This window comes from Lithobates pipiens, unplaced genomic scaffold (assembly GCF_037356315.1).
Source record: "Lithobates pipiens isolate NorthernLeopardFrog02 unplaced genomic scaffold, aLitPip1_a1.2 Scaffold_6, whole genome shotgun sequence".
Lineage (NCBI taxonomy): Eukaryota > Metazoa > Chordata > Amphibia > Anura > Ranidae > Lithobates > Lithobates pipiens.
Window position 1 is genome coordinate 1,101,533 of NW_027507881.1, and position 18,332 is coordinate 1,119,864.

Below are 18,332 nucleotides of genomic sequence, written 5' to 3' on the forward strand. Positions count from 1 at the left end.
TCATATGCATTCCACATTCTGAGCCAGCACCCTTGGCAAGGAAGGTGTTATTCAGGTACAGACACCTAGAGCGAGTTCTCTCTTTAAGAAGTAAGGAGAGGCACTGTGAGCTCATCCTCTCAGTCTGCAGTAAACAGAGTGTGCCAGCTTGGATTTAAACTGGCTGCTCTGTATGTAGCTTCTGACATGCTGTGCAAGGAGCCACGTATGCCTAGAACCATAGATGATAGGAGCCCCAGTGGTGGGGTAGGACTTCAGCTACCTACCCCCCCCCCCCCCAAAAAAAATATGGGGTCTCTGTGACCCATGGTCGCCGAGCTATGACCCTCAAAGCTCATTTTTTTTGTTTTTTATGGCCTTTTTTTATGTTCATGGCAGGTGAGGCTCTGCCACCTGCCTCCCCTGACTGCACTTCCCTGCTATATACTGCTGGAAGCTAACAGTGGTATGTCAATTAGATAAATTACTCTATATTTAGAATGTTTCCGATCTATAAACCAGAGGCTCTGGATGGACAGTTGGATAAATGGCTCTATATTTTGGTTGTATCCGGTCTATGACCCTCGAAGCTCAAACATTTTTTTTTTATGTTCATGGCAGGTGAGTAGGGATGATGTTTGACTCGAACACCGGCTGTTCGCCCATTCGGCGAATTCCGAACATTATGGTCCGTTCACGCCAAATTCAAGTGGAATTACAGTTGGTGTATTGTGTCATCTGCACAGTGTGCACCTAAAGCTACCCCAATTGCTGGTGTTCTTCTGAACCTATACCAGAGGCAGCTCCAGTAATTACAGTCGGTGTATTGTGTCATCTGCACAGTATACGCCTAAAGCTACCGCAATTGCTGGTTTTCTGCTGATCCTATCCGCAGGAAGCTGTAGCAATTACAGTCGAGGTACTGTGCCATCTGCACAGTGTGCACCTAAAGCTACTCCAATTGCTGGTGTTCTTCTGATCCTATACCACAGACAGCTCCAGTAATTACAGTCGGTGTATTGTGTCATCTGCACAGTATACGCCTAAAGCTACCGCAATTGCTGGTGTTCTTGAGATCCTATACCACAGGCAGGCAGCTGCAGTAATTACAGTCAGTGTATTGTGTCATCTGCACAGTGTGCACTTAAAGCTACCCCAATTGCTGGTGTTCTGCTGATCCTATACCGCAGGCAGCTGCAGTAATTACAGTCGGTGTACTGTGTCATCTGCACAGTGTGCACTTAAATCTACTTCAATTGCTGGTGTTCTCTTAGTAATAATACTACAGGCAGGCAGTTGATTCTGCTAGCTGCAGTATAATCAGTATATACATCCCAGCTTTGTGCAGTTACATCTCCCTGCAGGCCATTAGTATGTCTGGAAGGCCAACAAGGAGAAGCAGTCATGAACCAATAAAAGAGGGCAAACAGGCTCTGTGTCTAGAGGCAACAGTGTTGGTCGTGGACACGGTGCATCCTCATCAGCACGTGGCCATGGGACACGCTTGTCCTTACTTTTGGCAGCTGGATGTGTTGAGCCGCATTATGCCGAAGACTTGGTAGAGTGGATGACCAAGCCGTACTCATCCTCCTCATCCTCTTGCACCCAGGCTCAGGGTACTGCCAAAGTAGCTGCCAACGTGGCCTCTTCCCTCGTCTCAGTGGCATCAGTCACTCCTTCTCTAGCTCCACCATGTCCTCCTGAGGAGTCCCCTGAACTGTTTGACCACAGTGTTGGGTACATGCTCCATGAGGATGCCCAGTGTTTTTAAGGGTCTGATGATGATACCCAGCTATAAGAAGGCAGTAACGTGAGCCCAGAGAGAGGGGATGCCCAAGAAGGACAGCAATCTGGCAGTCATGTTCCCCCAGCTGCATCATACTGCCAGGTTTGCTCCAGTGATGAGGAGGGAGGGGATGATGAGGTCACTGACTCCACGTAGGTGCCTGACAGGAGGGAGGAGGAGGCACATCTCCAATGAGGCAGGATGCCCTCCAGGGGCCAGCTTAAGGGCAGCACACCGACTGCATCACACCGCAGAGCTCCGCAAGTGCAGGGCACTGCCTTAACGCATTATTCCAAAAGTTCTTTGGTGTGGACATTTTTTGAGACGAGTGCATCAGATCGCACCGCTGCTATTTGCAACATATGTCTTAAGCGTATCTCACGTGCCCAAAACATCAGCCACTTGGGCACCACATGCTTGACCAGACATATGTCGACCAGCCATGCAGTTCATTGGCAAACGTACCTAAAAGACCCACACCAAAGAACAAAGCGGACCTCTCCTTGCTCCTCATCCGCTGGGATCTCCAACCCCACTAGACCTTCAGTCCTCTCTGAAACCTGCACTGAGAGGAATGAAGGTGTAGAATTAGGTGTGTCACGGCCAAGTACTTGCGGGCAATCTGCTATCGGTATGCCGACCTCCGATTGTACCAGGCAAATTTCTCTGCCCCAGCTGCTACACCATTGAAAGAAGTTCACTCTCAGCCATCCACATGCCCAGTGGATGAATGCTAGCTTAGCTAAATTGCTAGCAATTCAACTTCTGCCTTTTCAGTTGGTAGACTCGGCCCCCTTCCGTGTGTTTGTGCAATGTGTGGTTCCTCAGTGGCAGGTTACCAAATTCCACTTTTTTCTCACGGAAAGGCAATTCCTGCTCTCTACCGGCATGTGGAAGGCAATGCCCATGCCTCGCTGGACAGAACAGTCAGTGGTAAGGTGCATATTACCACTGACTCATGATCCAGCAGGCATGGACAGGGATGTTACCTATCTTTCACGGCGCATTGGGTGACTCTTCTAGCAGCTGGGAAGGATACAGGACAAGGTGCAGTAGTGTTGGAGGTTGTTCCACCACCACAAAATGCTACTACTGGTGATTGTGACACACCTCTCTCCTCCACCCCTCCTCTTCTTCCTCCATGGCTTCTTCCTGGGCTTTGTTCTCGGAATCAGCTGTGCTCTGTAGGAGTTCAAGGGGCTACGCAAATACACAGGCAAAAAGATGCCATGCCGTGGTTGTGCTGGTGTGCTTGGGGGACAGGAGCCACACTGTGGCAGAGATTCTGTCAGCTCTGCAGGGGCAGACTGAGAGGTGGGTGACACCACGCCAGCTTAAGCCAGGAATGGTGGTTTGCGACAATGGCACCAACCTCCTCACCCTCGACAGGGACAACTGACTCATGTGCTCTGTCTGGCTCACGTCCTTAACTTGGTGGTGTAGTGGTTCTTGGGCAGGTACCCAGGCTTACAGGATGTCCTGAAGCAGGCCAGGAAATTTGGTGTGCATTTATGCTGGTCATATAATGCCAGTGCTCGGCTGGCTGACCTCCAAAAGGCATTGAACCTGCCCAAGAACCGCCTATTCTGTGACATGCTCACCAGGTGGAACTCAACGTTGGCCATGCTGCAGTGGCTGCACATGCAGCAGAGGGCCATCAATGAGTACCTGTGCGACTGCGGCACCAGGACAGGATCGGGGGAGCTTGTTTTTTTTCCCCACTCCAGTGGGCCATGATCAGGGATGCATGTACTGTCCTATCACCATTTGAAGAGGCCACAAGGATGGTGATCAGTGACAGTGCATGCATCAGTGACACTGTTGGAGCACACGCTGCATGGAATAATGGACAGGGCACTTGAGGCAGACAGTGTTCCTGCTGGCCTGCCGATCACACAGGAAGAGGACAAGGAGGAGGAGGAGGAGGAGGATTGTGTCAGCTTGGAGGTGGAGCCTGGCACAGAGCATCAGCAGCAGTCTTTTAGGGATAATTTACAGTCCCAAGAAACCCGTGGACTTGTACGTGGCTGGGAGGAGGTGGCTGCAGATCATGCTGTCCTTAGTGACCCAGAGGACTCTGGAATGAATGCCTCAGCTAATCTACGCTGCATGGCCTCCCTGTTCCTGCATAGCCTGCAGAAGGATCCTCGTATTCATCGGATCAAGGAGAGGGATCATTACTGGCTGGCAACTCTCCTTAATCCATGGTACGGTTGCGGACCTTATCTTGCCATTGCAGAGGGAGCAGAGGATGAGACACCTTCGGGAGGCCTTGCAGAAAGGTCTGTGCAACGCGTTCCCAGAGACTGGGAGGTTACAAATTCCTGGTCCTGGACAATGTGTTGCTGAGGCTTCGGTCAGCCACAGAAGGAGCGGTGAAGAAGGTGGCCATCTGACCGATGCGTTTAGACAATTTTTTAGTCCGCAGCCCCAAGTTATGATTGGTTCCAGCAACCATCGCCAGTGTCTGATTTACATGGTGCAGGAATACCTAGGGGCAAGGTCAGACTTGGACACCTTTCCCACCAAAAATCCTCTAGGTTACTGGGTCTTGAGGATGGATCACTGGCCAGAGCCTGCACAGTATGCAATTGAGCTACTGGCCTGTTCTACATCCAGTGTTCTTTCGGGAACGCACATTCAGTGCTCCTGGAGGCTTTGTAACCGATCACAGGGTGTGCCTGTCCACCGACTCGGTTGATCGACTGACCTTCATAAAAATGAATCAGTCTTGGATCACCACCAGCTACCAAGCACCTGAAGCTGATGTAACCAATTTTTTTTTTTTTGTTATGTCATATCCCTTCAAGACTGCATATGCTGATGCTGAGTGACTATCCTGTTATGCTGAGTGACTATCCTCTTCCTCCTCAATGATCCTGCTGATAGCTTGTAAGAACATTTTTGGTTCTTGGCACTGCCACCAATGGCTAAGGCCCAATTTTTCAGCCCCTGTTTAACAGGGGCATGTAATTACAATTTTTGATGCAATACTTTGCAGCAGGGCTCATTTCTGCGCTCCAACTAGAGTATCTGTGAGGTTTTGCAGTGCCGTGGCACCAGCACCAGTGCCTAAGGCCCAATTTTTTTGCACCTGTTCAACAGGTGCATGTACAGTGGTGTGAAAAAGTGTTTGCCCCCTTCCTCATTTCCTGTTCCTTTGCATGTTTGTCACACTTAAGTGTTTCGGAACATCAAACCAATTTAAACAATAGTCAAGGACAACACAAGTAAACACAAAATGCAATTTGTAAATGAAGGTGTTTATTATTAAAGGTGAAAAAAAATCCAAACCATCATGGCCCTGTGTGAAAAAGTGATTGCCCCCTAAACCTAATAACTGGTTGGGCCACCCTTAGCAGCAACAACTGCAACCAAGCGTTTGCGATAACGTGCAATGAGGCTTTTACAGCGTCCTGGAGGAATTTTGGCCCACTCATCTTTGCAGAATTGTCCTAATTCAGTTACATTAGAGGGTTTTCGAGCATGAACGGCCTTTTTAAGGTCATACCACAACATCTCAATAGGATTCAGGTCAGGACTTTGGCTAGGCCACTCCAAAGTCTTCATTTTGTTTTTCTTCAGCCATTCGGTGGTGGACTTGCTGGTGTGTTTAGGATCATTGTCCTGCTGCAGAACCCAAGTTCGTTTCAGCTTGAGTACACGAACAGATGGTCGGACATTCTCCTTCAGGATCTCTTGGTAGACAGCAGAATTAATAGTTCCTTTTATCACGGCAAGTCTTCCAGGTCCTGAAGCAGCAAAACAGCCCCAGACCATCACACTACCACCAACATATTTTACTGTTGGTATAATGTTCTTTTTATGAAATGCAGTGTTCCTTCTACGCCAGATATACTTGGACACACACCTTCCAAAGAGTTCCACTTTTGTCTCATCGGTCCACAGAATGTTGTCCCAAAAGTCTTGGGGATCATCAAGATGTGTTGTGGAGAAATTGAGACGAGCTTTGATGTTCTTTTTGCTCAGCAGTGGTTTTCTCCTTGGAACTCTGCCATGCAGGCCATTTTTGCCCAGTCTTTTCCTGATGGTGGAGGCATGAACGCTGACCTTAACTGAGGCAAGTGAGGCCTGCAGTTCCTTGGACGTTGTTGTGGAGTCTTTTGTGACCTCTTGGATGAGTCGTCGCTGCGCTCTTGGGGTAATTTTGGGCGGCCAGCCACTCCTGGGAAGGTTCACCACTGTTCCATGTCTTCGCCATTTGTGGATAATGGCTCTCACTGTGGTTCGCTGGATTCCCAAAGCTTTGGAAATGGCTTTATAACCCTTTCCAGACTGATAGATCTCAATTATTTTCTTTCTCAATTGTTCCTGAATTTCTTTGGGTCTCGGCATGATGTGTAGCTTTTAAGGATCTTCTGGTGGACCTTACTGTGTCAAGCAGCTCCTATTTAAGTGATGCCTTGATTGTGAACAGGTGTGGCAATAATCAGGCCTGGGTGTGGCTAGAGAAATTGAACTCAGGTGTGGACAACCACAGTTATAGTATGTTTTAACAAGGGGGGCAATCACTTTTTCACACAGGGCCATGATGGTTTGGATTTTTTTTCACCTTTAATAATAAACACCTTCATTTACAAATTGCATTTTGTGTTTACTTGTGTTGTCCTTGACTATTGTTTAAATTGGTTTGATGTTCCGAAACACTTAAGTGTGACAAACATGCAAAGGAACAGGAAATGAGGAAGGGGGCAAACACTTTTTCACACCACTGTAATTACAATTCTTGATATAATATTTCACAGCAGGGCCCGTTCCAGTGCCCACCAAGAGTAACTGTGAGGACTTACAGTGTTATGTCACCAGCACCACCACCACCAAAGGCCCAATTTTTCTACCACTGCTCAACAATGGCATGTAATTACAATTCTTGATATAATAGTTCACAGCAGGGCATTCCAGTGTCCACCAAGAGTCACTTTGAGGGCTTGCAGTGTTGTGGCAACACCAACACCTTAGGCCCAAATTTATGCAGAGCATATAGGGCAGGCCCCTACTTTCAAACATCCAACTTACAAACGTCTCCTACTTTCAAACGGAAGGAGACAACAGGAAGTGAGATGAAATCTACACCTAGGAAGGGAAATTCTCTCATGTAAGGGTTGATATGGGAAAAACATGTCTCCTCTCCACTGATGCTTTATCCCAATCCTTGTTTTACTAAAACCCCCAAATTTTCAAAAAACATTGGTCATTGGGACAGAAAGTGAGGTGAAATTTTCTGAAGAGGTGAGAGAGACGGAAAAAAAAATGTTACAGTGGTGATAACCCTTCCCTATGTTTTCCAAAAAGCTTAAAAATAGTTTTTTTTGACTGGAGCTACACTTTAAAAATGTACCAGTTCAAAATTACAAACAGATTCTACTTAACAACAAACCTGCACAGTCCCTGTCTTGTTTGCATCGCCTGTATACTATTGTTCTGAGTATATAGGGCCTGGGGCCCTGTCATGGTCGTCCCCTAAATCCAGCGGCCCATGGAAGACCTATTCACAGAATTCCTTCGTTGAGCGCTAATAGGTTTCCCTGGGCGCGTGTTGGCGTGAACGGACGCACGCGGGTGCGAGCAGGTACGAACGGGCGCACGCGGGTGCGCGAGGTTGCGAACGTGCGCACGCGGGTGCGCGGGGTCACGAATGGCTGCACGGTTTCACGTGGGCGCGCGCGGGCACGCCGTGCGACCGTTCTTGGTGCCCAGAGGGCTTCTTAAGGAATCCGTTCTAGTGCCCCGGTGCTGTCCAGTCTACAGCGTTCCTGTGACTTACCTCTACTAACCTGATTGTTCCTGCTCTGATCCACCCGGCCTGTTCCTGACTACTCCTGCTTGCTGCCAGCCTTGACCCTCGGACTGTCTGACTACGCTTCTGCCTTCTCCTTTGTACTTCTGCTGCCTGCCTGTTGACGACCCGGCCCGTGTTTGACCCTGCTGTTTGCCTGTTGATCCAGCCTGCCATCTGTGACCGCTGCTGCCTGTTGCCTGCCTGCCAGCCACTCCAGTACTATCACCTGTACCCGCTGCCAGCCGCTGACTGCTCACCAGCTGTTCCAGAACCACCTGCCTGCACCCGCCTCTGTCTGACGCCAGCTCCAGGGCCAAACCTACCATCACCTGCTTGGCACTTGTGCCCTCTGACCTCTAGAGTCCCTGTTCCCACTCTCAGGGGATCTCGAGCCAGAGGCTTACGAGAGGCCGCTCCCTGCACTCCGGGCTCCTTCCACCAGGTACGTGACAGGGCCCCACGCCTATCCTTTTTTTTAATTTGGGTACGAGGTTCCCCTTAATATCCGTAGAAGACCCAAATGGGCTGGTAATGGGCTGGGGGGTACCCATGGCATTTTTCTCAATGATTTTTATCCCTATTGCCGGGACCAGACATTACATTAAAACTGCAAGCAATTTTAAATGACTTTTTTTTCGTTAGAAATGTCATTTTGTGCAGGGACTGTTCTAAACACGGAAAACATGTGTCACTTCACAGGCATACTATAGTCACTTTAAGCATCATTAAAATCACTGCTCCCAAAAAAACTGACATTTTTAAAACTTTTTTTTGCATTGATACATCTCCCCTGGGGCAGGAGCCGGGTCCCCAAACCCTTTTTTAGGACAATAACTTGCATATTAGCCTTTAAAATGTGCACATTTGATTTTGAACGTTCGAGTCCCATAGACTTTAATGGGGTTCTAAAGTTTGCGTGAATTTTTGGTCCGTTCACAGGTTCCGGTGTTCGGCTCATCCCTACAGGTGAGGCTCTGCCACCTGCCTCCTCTGACTGCACTTCCCTGCTATATACTGGTGGAAGCTAACAGTGGTATGTCAATAAGATAAATGACTCCATATTTAGAATGTATCTGGTACATAAACCAGAGGCTCTGGGTGGACAGTTGGATAAATAGCTTTATGTTTAGGATGTGTCCGTTCTATAAATCCGAGGCTCTGGAAGCACAGTTGGATAAATGGTTCTATATTTACGATGCATCTGGTCTATAAACCAGAGGCTCTGGATGGACAGTTGGATAAATTGTTCTATATTTACGATGCATCTGGTCTATAAACCAGAGGCTCTGGATGGACAGTTGGATAAATTGTTCTATATTTAGGATGTATCTGGTCTATAAACCAGAGGCCTCTGTCTATAAGCCAGAGGCTCTGGATGGACAGTTGGATAAATTGTTCTATATTTAGGATGTATCTGGTCTATAAACCAGAGACTCTGGATGGACAGTTGGATAAATGGTTCTATATTTAGGATGCATCTGGTCTATAAACCAGAGGCCTCTGTCTATAAACCAGAGGCTATGGATGGACAGTTGAATAAATTGTTCTATATTTAGGATGTATCTGGTCTATAAACCAGAGGCTCTGGATAGACAGTTGGATACATGGTTTTCTATTAGCATGTATCTGGTCTATAGACCAGAGCCTTTGGAAGGACAAATTACCAGTGAAGCATTACGGTGACTTTGTAGTAGAATATTATCATATAAAACTCACGTGACTCCGCAGTGGGCAGCCGTGACAACCCAGCGATTGTTTATAAGGGAACCACCACAAAAGAGGGATTGAGTGCTGTGCTGTGGAAGAAGAATCATGAAGTCATTGTTTTATATACAGACCACTTCACCTACCACTTCGCCTACCCCATGGAGAAAAGTACCAGCAATTCTGGACTCCAAAACTTTCCTTTAGCTTAAGATTACATAACTACAGTGCCTTGAAAAAGTATTCATACCCCTTGAAATTTTCCACATTTTGTCATGTTACAACCAAAAACCTAAATGTATTTTATTGGAATTGTATGTGATAGACCAACACAAAGTGACACATAATTGTGAAGTGGAAAGAAAAAGATAAACGGTTTTCATTTTTTTTTACAAATTTAAAAATATCTAAAAAGTGAGGTGTGCGTTTGTATTCAGCCCCCTTTAGTCTGATACCTCTAACTAAAAACTAGCGGAACCAATTGCCTTCAGACGTCACCTAATTAGTAAATAGAGTCCACTTGTGTGTAATATAATCTCAGTATTTATAGTATTTATAAGACAGGTGTTCTGCAAAGCCCTCAGGGGTTTGTTAGAGAACCTTAGTGAACAAACAGCATCATGAAGGCCAAGGAACACACCAGACAGGTCAGTGATAAAGTTGTGGAGAAGTATAAAGCAGGGTTAGGTTATAAAAAAATCTCCCAAGCTTTGAACATCTCATGGAGCTCTGTTCAATCCATCACCTAAAAATGGAAAGAGTATGGCACAACTGCAAACCTACCAAGACATGGCCGTCCACTTAAACTGACCAGCTGGGCAAGGAGAGCATTCATCAGAGAAGCAGCCAAGAGGCCCATGGTAACTCTGGAGGAGCTGCAGAGATCCACAGCTCAGGTGGGAGAATCTGTCCACAGGACAACTATTAGTCGTCTCTCCACAAATCTGACCTTTATGGAAGAGTGACAAGAAGAAAGACATTGGTGAAAGAAAGTCATAAGAAGTCCTGTTTGCAGTTTGTGAGAAGCAATGTGGGGGGTACAGCAAACATGTGGAAGAAGGTGCTCTGGTCAGATGAGGCCAAAATGTAGCTTTTTGGCCCAAAAGCAAAACGCTATGTATGATGGAAAACTAACACTGCACATGACTCTGAACACACCATCATGTGGTGGGGATGCTTTTCTTAAGCAGGGACAGGGAAGCTGGTCAGAGTTGATTGGAAAACGGATAGAGCCAAATATAGGGCAATCTAATGCCGCGTACACAAGACCGGACTTTTCGAGGGACTAGGTCCGACGGTCTTTCCGACTGACTTTCGGCGGAGCTCCGACGGACTTTCCGAATGAACGGACTTGGCCACACACAAACACACCAATGTCCGACGGATTCGAACGAGATGACGTACGACTGGACTAGAATAAGGAAGTTCATAGCCAGTAGCCAATAGCTGCCCTAGCGTCGGTTTTTGTCCGTCGGACTAGCATACACACGAACGGATTTCTCGGTCTGGCAGAGTTCCGGTGGAAAAATTTAAAACATGTTCTTTTTCTATAGTCCGCCGGATTTTTGGCAAGCAATGGTCCAATGGAGCCCACACAAGATCGAATTGTCCGACGGACTCGTTCCATCAGACCTTTGCTGTCAAAAAGTCCTGTCGTGTGTACGTGGCATTAGAAGAAAACCTGTTAGAGTCTACAACAGACTTGAGACTGGGGCAGAGGTTCACCTTGCAGCAGAACAACGACCCTAAACATACAGCCAGAGCTACAATGGAATGGTTTAGATCAAAGCATATTCATGTGTAAGCCCTTGTACACACGGTCGGACATTCTGCCAACCAAATCTGTTGGATATTGTCCGACGGATTGTGTCCGACGGATTGTGTCCGAAACTGTTGCATACACATGGTCGGACCAAGTTGTCGGAAAATGCGATCGTTCAGAACGTGATGACGTTATTTCGTTACGACGGAACTACGTTCACGCTAGTAGCCAATAGCTTTGATGTAGGAATTTGATCTGAGCATGCGTGGCACTTTGTCCGATCAAAATTCTCTACACATGATCGGAGTATGTCCGATCGGAGCAGTTTGTCGGAAAATATTTCCAACAAGTTGGAAAATTGGGTCCGACGGATATTCCGACGGAAACAGTCCGATGCAGACCACACACAGTCGGATTATCCGACAAAGCGGTCTGATAGGACACATTCCGTCGGAATCTCCGATCGTGTGTACAGGGGCTTAGAATGTCCCATTCACAATCCAGACCTAAATCCAATTGAGAATCTGTGGGAAGACTTGAAAATTGCTGTTCACAGACGCTCTCCATCCAATCTGAGAGAGCTTGAGATATTTTGCAAAGAAGAATGGGCAAAAAATGTCCCTCTCTAGATGTGCAAAGCTGGTAGAGACATCCCCAAAAAGATTTGCGACTGTAATTGCAGAGAAAAGCGGTTCTACAAAGTATTGGGCACCATACAAATCCCCCCCCCCCACACTTTTTACATATTTATTTGTAAAAAAATGTGAACACCATTTATCATTTTCCTTTCACTTCACAACTATGTTCCGCTTTGTGTTGGTTTATCACATGAAATCCCAGTAAAAAAAAAACATGTACGTTTTTGGTTGTAACATGACAAAAAGTGGAAAATTTCAAGAGGTATGAATACTTTATTTTAAGACACTGTAATTATCTAGGCAGTCAGACATGCTGCTAACACTGGCAGAACTCCAAAGTAGCACCTTCAGCCCTCCTATTGGTTATACAGTATGTATCCATGCCAGCAAGACTGTATCCTTTTCTTGAAATATAGAGAAGCTTTGCCATTGGGCATAGAAGGAGAAACCTTCTCCACATATCTTCGCTCTTTGATGTTTGGCAGGTTTCTACCTTCTCAGTTTGCAAACGACTCCTATTCTAGGTACTTCTCATGCCATCTTCTGCCCTTGATATTCTTTGTCATGATGCATTTTCTCACCTACTCCACCAGCCCTTTACTGAAGGTGAGCATTGAAGAAGGTCACAAGGGCAATTCCAGAGAGCAGAAGGTCTTGGTTTTATTTCAGAGGAAGGCTTGAGTGATATATTGAGACAATACTGGAGATGTTAATTGGGCTGTGGATGGCTTGGTATGTTGTTGTTAGCATTTAGATTTTTTTGAGGGGTAATTGGAAGCCAGTAGTTGTATTGGCAGAGAGGGGTGAAGGGCACTGCATGGGAGCCAGAGGAGAGATTGGCAGAGAGGGGTGTAGGACACTGAATGGAAGTCAGTGGAGGGACTGGAATAGAGGGGTGGTGGACACCGAATGGAGACCAGTGGAGGGATTGGCAGAGAGGGGTGGATACACTGAATGGAAACCAGTGGAGGGATTGACAGAGAGGGGTGGAGGACACTGAATGAAAACCAGTGAAGGGGCTGTCAGAGAGGGGCGGAGGACATTGAATGGAAGCCAGTGAAGGGATTGGTATAGAGGGGCGGAGGACACTGAATGGAATCCAGTGGAGGAATTGACAGAGAGGGGTAGAGGACACATGAATAGAAGCCACTGGAAGGACTGGCATAGAGGGGTGGAGGACCATAAATGAAAGCCAGTGGAGGTATTGGCAGAACTGGGTTGAGGACATTGAATGGAAGCCAGTAAAGGGATTGGCAGAGAGGGGTGGAGGACACTAAATGGAAGGCAGTGAAGTGATTGGCAGATAGGGGTGGAGGGCACTGAATGAAAGCCAGTGGAGGGATTGACAGATAGGGGTGGAAGACACTGAATGGAAGCCAGTGGAGGGATTGTCAGTAAGGGGTGGAGGACACTGAATGGAAGCCAGTGGAGGGACTGGAAAAGAATCCCTTAAGAAGGGATCTGCAATAGTCAAGGTGAGTGATAACAAGGAAGTGATTGGCATAGAGATTGAGGACACTGAATGGAGGTCAGTGGAGGGATTGGCATAGAGGGGTGGAGGACATTGAATGGAAGCCAGTGGAGGGATTGTCAGATAGGGGTGAAGGACCCTGAATGGAAGCCAGTGGAGGGAGTTTGGCAGAAAGAGGTGAAGGACACTGAATGGAAGCCAGGGGAGAGACTGGCAAATAATTCCTTGAGAAGGAATCTGCAATAGTCAAGGTGAGTGACACTGAGTGACACTGAGTGGAGGTCAGTGGAGGGATTGGCATAGAGGGGTGGAGGACACTGAATGGAAGCCAGTGAAAGGATATGCATAGAGGGGTGGAAGACCATAAATGAAAGCCAGTGGAGGGATTGGCAGAAAGGGGCTGAGGACATTGAATGGAAGCCGGTAAATGGATTGGCAGAGAGGGGTGGAGGACACTAAATGGATGCCAGTGGAGGGATTGGCAGAGAGTGGTAGATAGGGGTGGAGGACACTGAATGGAAGCCAGTGGACTGATTGGCAGAAAGGGGTGGAGGTCACTGAATGGAAGCCAGTGGAGGGACTGTCAGAGAGGGGTGGAGGACACTAAGTGGATGCCAGTGGAGGAATTGGCAGAGAGTGGTAGAGGACACTGAATGGAAGCCAGTAGAGGGATTGACAGAGAGGGCTGGAGGACACTGAATGGAAGCTAATGAAGGGACTGGCAAAGAGGGGTGGATGACACTGAATGGAAGCCAGTGAAGGGACTGGCAAAGAGGGGTGGAGGACACTGAATAGAGGCCATTGGAGGAATTGGCAGAGAAAAGTGGCAGACATGGAATGGAAGCCAGGGAAAGATTGGCAGAGAAGCTGGTAAGCAAAATAAACATGGGAATAGCAGTCATGGTAGACTAAAGGGAGGATAGCCTATGCTGAAGCAGTCGTATGAGAAGGGAGCTACAATAGTCAAGGTTAGTGATAACAAGGGAGTGAATTAATAGCTTAGTGGTTTCATTGGCTGAGAAGGGGCAGATTTTGAATATAATGTTGAGGTGAAGTCTACAAAGTTAGGACAGTGATTGAATTCTGGGCTGAAAGGACATGTCAGAGTCCAGGATTGCACATATCACCCTGCCATGAGGGGAAGGACTTATAGTTGTATAGTTGATCTTTATTGAAAGTAAGGGAGGTGGGCATGGGTGGGGGAGGGGTGGGTGAGAATTATGAGCTCAGTTTTAGAAAGATTGAGTTTGAAGAAGTGGTGTGGTGTGATACTGATTTGTCAGTTAGTAATATGAGAGGAGACTGAAGGGGCGCGGTGGGGTGTAGAGAGATACATCTGGGTGTCATTAGCATAGAGCTAGTCCTGGGAGCCATAGAAGGTTATCAAATGACAAAATGAGGAGGTGTGGATAGGGAAGGGTTCCAGGGACAGAGCCTTGGGGGACCCCTACAGAAAGAAGTGATTGTACCTGAATTGACACCTGCCATGGCCAAGAACCAGAGTCGGTGTTTTCACCAAACACAGGAATGCTGAAACCTGAGAAAATAAACACATTCCTATTATAGCTGCGTGGGCAGCACAGTGGTGTAATGGGTAACACTCTTGCATAGAAGTAAAAAGGGTCACTGGTTCAAATCCTAACCACAACACTACCTGGAGTTTGCATGTACTCCGGTTTCTTCCCACACTCCAAAGACATGCTGTTAGGTTAATTAGCTTCTGTCCAAAATTGGCCCTAGTATATGAATATAAGTTCAGATTCTGGGCTCCTTGAGGGTAAGGACCAATGTGAGTGTGTGATGTATGTGTGGAGTGCTATATGGGTACCTTAAATAAATAGGGATAATTGTAGACACATACACACACTCGCTCAGGTTGAATTGGATGGACTGGTGTCTTTATTCAACCTTACAAAACGATGTAACTGCCAGTAATACATTGTTACACACTACCACGACACAGCATCTATATACTGTATATGTATAGTTCTGTGCTTAGGTGTACATATGGCTGCTGCCTCCCCTGGAAACTTCACCACGTGAAGTAGAGTGCAATATAAAGAGGTAGGTGGCACTGCCAAGAGACTTAGTAATATATTGACCAAAGCAATCTTGAAAATGTGCTAAAGTGCATGTGCGAGTACAAATTGTTACCAAGACTCCAAATGATCCTATCGTGCCAAAACTAAAAAGAATACCGTATATACTCGAGTATAAGCCGAGATTTTCAGCCTCTTTTTTGAGGCTGAAAGTGCCCCCTCGGCTTATACTCGAGTCACCGCTGTCTGCCCGCTCGATCAGCGTGTCGAGCAGACAGACAGCGGCCATTCTATGATTCAAAAGCCGCGCCTCCTCCTTCGCCTGTGATAGGCGGAACACTGAATTTCCCAGCAGCCTGTGTTCCGCCTATCACGGGCATCTTCTCATCCTCGTACTACGGACGAGGATGATACGACGTCCGTGATAGGCGGAACACAGGCTGCTGGGAAATTCAGTGTTCCGCCTATCACAGGCGAAGGAGGAGGCGCGGCTTTTGAATTTTACAATGGCCGCCGACGAAGAGGGCACGGGACGGAGGCAAGGCAAGGCACGGCACGGGACAGGACGGGACGGGACGGGACGGGACGAAGGCAAGGCACGACACGGGACGGAGGCTCGGGACAAAGGCTCGGGACACAGGTAGGCTGGACACACACACACACACACACACACACACACACACAGACACACACACACGGATGGATGGATGGATGGATGGAGACACACACACACACAGGGATGGATGGATACACACACACACAGGGATGGATGGATGGATGGATGGAGACACACACACACAGGGATGGATGGATGGATGGATGGATGGAGACACACACACACAGGGATGGATGGATGGATGGATGGAGACACACACACACAGGGATGGATGGATGGATGGACACACACAGGGATGGATGGACGGACACACAGGGATGGACGGACACACAGGGATGGACGGACACACAGGGATGGACGGACACACACACAGGGATGGACAGGCATGTCTCACCCTCGGCTTATACACGAGTCAATAAGTTTGCCAGTTTTTTTGGGGGTAAATTGGGGGCCTCGGCTTATATTCGGGTCGGCCTATACTCGAGTATATACGGTAATCAAAACTGCAAATAGTGCTATGTGCCAAAAAAATCTTCATCCATAAACAGAATAAAGTGCTGATAAGAATATCTATCTATCTATCTATCTATCTATCTATCTATCTATCTATCTATCTATCTATCTATCTATCTATCTATCTATCTTTAACTTAGCTAATTGCTTAGTTAGAATAACATGATCCACGGGAGGACAAAAAAACGACTGTGCCCCCAGTGGTCAAAGTGGGGAACTTCCAGACACGTCTGCCACTATATCAAATCCATATACTACCTAAAACTATGAGAATTATATGCAACCAAAATGTTCATCCATAAACACTATTGAAGTGCTAGTAAAGGAAATATACGTGTATAAAAAGTAACACAAAATAAATGAGTAATATCCTGTAATAGCCCAAAGTGACTTGTGCAATCAATGTCCATAAAGTGACCGGTGCCAAATTCCACAGTGACTGTACACCACAGATTGGTCACAACTTCTGTGCAAAAAGTGATCAACACTCGTTCTCCCCTCTCAGATTCTACACTCACCAGATAGCCGCTCCCCTACAGGGGTAAGAAGCATGTAGTCAGATCATCATTTCTCTCATATATTTTTTTTCTGCAGTGTATGGGGGCAGTGTTCTTTTGAGAAATTAGGGCGTTTAAGACACTTCTATCTAATGGACATACTCAATTGAACTATCCCTGTTCCCTGCATTTATTCATTCATTTTTTGTGGTCCTGGCCATTTTTGCTTAGGCACCTTTATATATAATTAATTAAGGAATTTTTTTCATCTGTATTATTTTTATTTTTATTTATTTATTTATTTATGTTTTATTATTTTTTATTTATGGTCTTTGATGAATTTTATAATTTCTGTATTTTTTTTTTTTCATCTTAATCTGATTTTTTTTGGCTTTGGATGACTTTTTATGGCCTCTGGGCCGGTCTGTAATTAAAATGTTTTAACGAATAAAAAGCTTTTTTGGTGACAAAAAGTTACTGCACTATGGAATATATTTTTTCATCTCCCTGAGGATCTACTGGCTTGTCTGCATCTGACCTAAGGAGGCATCAACTGCATATCAGAGGAGTGAAATAAGATGGATGATCTGGCTGACAAGCATCTGGAGATTGGTATTAACATGCATAATTACCCCCTGTGGGTACAGGGATCCGGTGAGTGGGGACCTGAGGGAGTGAGCACAGAAGTCACAGATTTTTTGAATGAGCACTAACGTCACCTTATGGTTCAGCCGTATGAAGATGTGCTGCATATAGAACTTTCTTCTAACAAACTTTTTGTGATAATTTACAGACTTTTGCACATTAGAGCTTAAGGTATTGTGAGCCTATCCACTTTGGTTTTGCACAGGTTTACTTACCACTCATACTTATTTATTTTCTGATTGTAATTTTTGCTATTTTACATTTTTTTTTTTTTCTGCAGTTTTTGCACACTCATTTTTTTTTTCTGGTAACATTTTTTATATTTTTCACATTTGGTGTGGACTTTACCCAATATCCAGCGAATCGGATTGAGATACCTGTTACACTAGTTTGGAGATTCCTATTATTGGTCTGATTGCACCTATGTAATAAGGATTGCAGGAATTATATATAGCTAGATAAGTGGGAAGTTACAGTGAGCTATATAAGTCAATTATTGCCCTCTTATTTCTATTTTTATTTTTATTCTTAATGCTTGGTTATGTCTAATTATGTATCAATGATGTGATATACATTACCAATTTACACTATCCCTAGCACATAGTACCCTCATAGATCTAGCAGGTGTATATAGATAATAGGGGGTTGGTTGTATTATACCCTGTGTTTGTTATTATACACCTAAGCTACATATAAGCAAAGAGAATCTTTTTCAGGTGTTCTGGACTATATAGTCTGTTTTTTTTTGCATGTTTTTTTGTATGTTTTTACATTGTAGAGTATTCTGTGTTTTTTCTTCCGGTCTCCACGGGATATAGGACCAATATAGCAGATAGACCTCAGATCACCTTATACAATAAGGGTGTACCCTATAATACATTA